Source organism: Cucurbita pepo, chromosome 8, assembly GCF_057944985.1.
Source record: "Cucurbita pepo subsp. pepo isolate OVF chromosome 8, ASM5794498v1, whole genome shotgun sequence".
NCBI lineage: Eukaryota > Viridiplantae > Streptophyta > Magnoliopsida > Cucurbitales > Cucurbitaceae > Cucurbita > Cucurbita pepo.
The window spans coordinates 5,149,658-5,154,895 of NC_141805.1; positions in this window are offsets into that span (position 1 = coordinate 5,149,658).

Genomic DNA, 5,238 nt, shown 5'->3' on the forward strand with positions numbered 1-5,238 from the left:
TAAAAAAAATTCATTAGCTTTTTTTTTATTTTTTCCTTTTTTTTGTAAGGCAAGACAAATTACTATTTAAATTTGTGTTTTTTAATTTGTGTTTTTTTTTCTTTTTCTCACACGGGGAGTTCAGACGTCGAGAGTTTAGAAAGTCAATGTTTGGGATGCCAAGAGTTGAATTGAGCTCTAAAGTCAATATAACGACTATAGATTTTTACTTACCTAGAGTCGCTATCATCATCGTAGCGTAATCAATTTCTATGCAAAAATTAGTATTTAAACTTCTTCATAAACATAAGTTCATCTTAAAAAACACTCTCATGACCTTACATGTTCCAAAACATCTTTAAAACGACATAATAAAAAAACTAAGTAAAATAAACCCACTTAAATTAAAACACATCATATTCTAACTCAAGGCTAGGAAAATATGTGCATTTACCCTATGATGTGTCATAGTCTCGAGTTGCAATGTCGTCGTCAGTCGTACAGAAATGTATTGTTTTTACTTGAGTAGCACGTGACTTGAGTATTTCTTAAAATACTCAAATGACCTCATTATTTGGGTTAAATGCAAACCCATACAATTTCATGAATGAATGAGACATATCATAACAATCTATTTTCCTGCGGCAGCTATGACAATGGGGATGTGCACTTCAATGTTCCTCCACATGGTCCACACGTGTGAGTATGGATCCACCAATCTGTTCGTACACCTCATAGCCCCCCTTTCTGGTCGGATGAGTATTCTTCGGGAGCTATTGATGTCGGACATCCAATAGAAATAGCAACCGCCACGACAACATTATGATAAACATAATGGACGTTCCTCTGTCTAGTAGTATACGCGTCTGTACTATCGTGAAGGAATAGGGGTATCTCCCAATGCATAAACTCACAATAATCCGTCAGGTCTCAACATTTTTTCCATTTTCATTATTATTTAATACAACCATACTAGTGTCTTGTTCACACCATTTTCCATGTCATTTATCGTATCTTGCATGCGAATGTCAGGGTGTATTTCATGCTAGTTCATCATTTTGCATATCAATCCTATCATATCGTTCATATTGCATATATATGTCATATCATAACGTTTTCGTACTTTCAGACATAACAATTCTCATCATGCACATATCATAACTATTGTGTATCATAACAATCACAAACCATATCCTTAACATATTGGCTCACATTATGTCATATCATAAATATATCAATAATCACATATATCGTACCATAACCTACATCATATCATTCTCATATCATTTTACTACATATATATATATATTCGGCATTCCCATATCCTACGATGATCACATCATTTCGTAAACACTTTGTGGTCATATCGTTCCCTAACTGATCATAGTCTTAGCGTTTTTATACATATCATTGGCATATCATTATATGAGCACAACTTAGTATTGGCTTTTTGGCCCTTGATCTCACTTTAATTAATTGATTGATGTTTTGATGATAACAAACCTACTTTTAATTATTAACTATTTTCAGTATTTTAAACTGTCCACAGTATAAGATCGGGAATAACGATTACAACGACTTTTCAATTACTCAAATCAGAGCTAGAACGAAGAAATTAGAGTCGAGATAACATACCCGACGTGATGATGTGGCAGCAAAATTAAAATGATTGACAAATCAAAATATATGAAAGTATGACATTTATAATATTGGAAAAGTAATAATTGGTGGAGTTTTTCTTATTATTATATTTCTAAATAAAATTATTTTTTACAAAATATAAATTTGAATTTAACCGTTACTTACCTCGATTTTTATTATTACTATATTATATTATTATATTTTAAAATTTGTGTAGTTACTCACATAGTTTTTATTTTTATTATTCCCCACTCGGACAAAGACATAACTTTTACTTGTTCAAATAACAATTAAGGTGAAGCAGGGTCAGGAACAACGAATCTCTTTATGATAAACAGATTCATTTTGCAAGTTCGTTATTACGGGTAGTTCCTACAAAGGAACAGAAGAGAAGATTAACCTATTTACAGAGGAAAAGAGGTGAAAGAGATAGAGTGTTGATCTTCTTGCACCGGAGAGAGATACTGGCATTGAATGGAGTTGATTCCCCCTTCCTTATTGGAAAGAAATCAGTCTAACCATATTTGATCATCCCCCGCCTCTCTCTCAATCTCATACGCGGGTAGCCCTCTCAATGGATCCCTCTTGCCTGTGCCGGAAAATTGATTCCGATTTCAAAAGATACATATGCCACTTCTGATGAATAAGGGGAAATATTACAATTTATGGCAATCTCAGATGTGTGGTTAACTTTTTATTATTATTATATTAAAATTTTTAAATAAATGAATTTACAAATTTTTCTTATTTATTTGCTTTTAATCTCCACCTTCCATCAGTAACACAATCCAATCCAATGATCAATATTAATTCTAAAAAATAATAATAATATTATTATTATTATATTTTATTATTATTATATTAAAAATTTTAAATAAATGAATTTGAAATTTTTATTTATTTATTTGCTTTTAATCTCTACCTTCCATTATTCATAACACAATCCAATGGTCAATATTAATTCTTACATTTTGCCACTTTTCTCCTCTATATAAACTAATTTCCCCCACAATTTAAAACACACAACTTCCATACATTCTCCAATCTTCATTTGTTCAAAGTCTCTATTGTTTGTTGCTCTCTCCGAGCTTACAAGTTTATTTCTCCTTCATTTTATTCTTGAGAGAAATTATTGTTGTATTGTGAGGAAATAGTTGCGAGTGTTCCAAATTGTAAATCTACTCTTTAAGAGAGTTGTGGTGTGTTACTATCAAATTCAAATACTTGTATCGGTTTGATCATGCGTCGTGAAAAATATTGAGTTTGCTCTTGAACTCGTAAAAAAAGCAGTGTAGCGGTTTGGCTCTGATCCGTGGAAAGAGTCGAGAAAGTTGTTTATTCAAATTCCCAAGAGGCGCTTGGGGAGTGGAGTAAGTCGAGTGATAAGATAAGCAATCAACTACAAGGGAATAAGATTCGAATTACCTTGTTGATCGAATATCTCAAGACAAGAACATTGTTTGAGATTCGAATCACTCTACAAGCAAGATCGATCATATCTAGCTTGAATGATTCTTGTTGATCAAATATCTCAAGACAAGAACACTTGATTGAGATTCGAATCACTCCACAAGCAAGATTGATCATGTCGAGCTTGAATGATTCTACATGCAATCTAAACTACATAGAATTGCAAAGAAACTTAGCCATTGGCTAAAGAAAAGCACAAATGCTCTTTAACTATATTTTTAAAGTCTACTTACAAATACAACATACATGGCTTTATATAGCCTCAAAATGAAACTACTAAAGACATTTAGTTGTAACATTCATACTTAATGACCATAATTAACCATTATGTAATTGTAACTTAAGGTAAATTAAAAGTCTTAAAATACAATAACTCTAAATTGTAACCCACCCAAAATTTACAACAATCAAACTTCATTCTTCTTGCATGAATTGAAACATCTTTTGATAATTTTGACAACCTTTTCTTCACATCTTTATTGAAGTATATTGTATGATTGATGTCTCTTGGTTCATATCATCGAGTTTGACCGAACCACTATAAAACTAGTTTCTACTTGATTGTTGTTTTGACTTGAATTATTTTGTTCTAGTAATTATCATCTTCTACTTATATGTAAAAAGGTTGATAATTAGAAAAATTAATCACTTTAAACACTTTTATCGTTAAAACCTATTCACCCCCCTAGGGTTGCCATACCGATCCAACATTTAGTCATATCGTTTCCCAAATGTATCCTAATCATATCATGAACGCATCTTACTCATATCGTTTCATGAACGTTTCTTAGTCATACCGTTGTTCCGAATAATTTTAAATTGTTAATAAATAAAACTTTTTGTAAAAAAATAAATTTTTTTAACAACAAAAAAAATAGAGGGTTGGGATGAGTTGGGTTACCAATCTAACAAACTAACTTTTGGGGGTAAAAAAAAAATCTTTCAACCCAACCCAACCCAACCCAGATCATGTACACCCATACTCTCACATGCACTCGTTCATAACTCACTCAATATTAAAATTTAGTGTCATAAGGATAAAATACTCAACCTCGTCCATATACTATAACCCGATTCTTTTGTATATCAACTACATATTGTTCAAGATTATTCTAATAACTTTGAATTTTCCATACCACCGATAATATTAAAGTAAAAATAAAATAATCGAAATTATTATTATAAAAATAATTAAGAGATTTTAGGGCATAAATCTCATTTCCTCTCGAGCATTATATTCCACTTAGTAAAATTTAAATTTCTTAAAAGAACTCCTTATCTACATTTTCTAGATTCGTTCGATTCGAACGAGTGAATTTTATTTTGTAAAGGATATGTTCTCATCTTCCTAGTAGGTCAAATATTCAAAATGGTACATTAAAATAGTTTACCCATGATCCCCGTTCACTATTATAGAGTGAGTCTTGTGAATAATGTTACCAAGATAATACACTCATCTTTATTTATATCCTATAAATCCTTTAGGTTATTTCTTATGATTGCACTAATTACTTCATAAATGAATATAACAAATAATAAAAGACTAATTATGACATTTTAGGCCATAAATTTGAAAGGTCTCTCACTTAGATTAGAATTGGTGAAGCACGTCTTTTTTTGATATACTTTATGCCCAATAGAAAATATTTTAAAAATAATTTTTAGTATCCTCGCACACGTTTTAGTCTCATCACTCAACTATTGAATGCATGTGTACTTGGTCTGAATAGTTTGATGTCTGAGACTATTTTGATTATTGAAAATTGATGTGATTAAGACTATGTCATGAATGTTATGCATTGGTGTAAATATAAAAAGTACCCACAAAATTAGAAATTCATTTGTAACATATCCAGAAAATTAAAGGGTTATCGTTCAATTTCTAGCTATTTAAATTCTTCTATATAGTTTTAAACCAATTCAAATACTTTCCACCAAGTACCCAACTCTAATTTGAGCCAATTCTCTAACCTTAAGAAAGAGGATGTTCGAGTGGCTACTACGCTCACTGCACACTTGCATCACCACCAGAGCTTGGCTACCACTTCGCCCAGCTCCTACGCCTACCACGAACGTCAAATCATCACGTGGCTGCTAAAGCAAGCTAAGCTTCACACGACGATCAAAAGACCCTCTCACAGCCGAAGG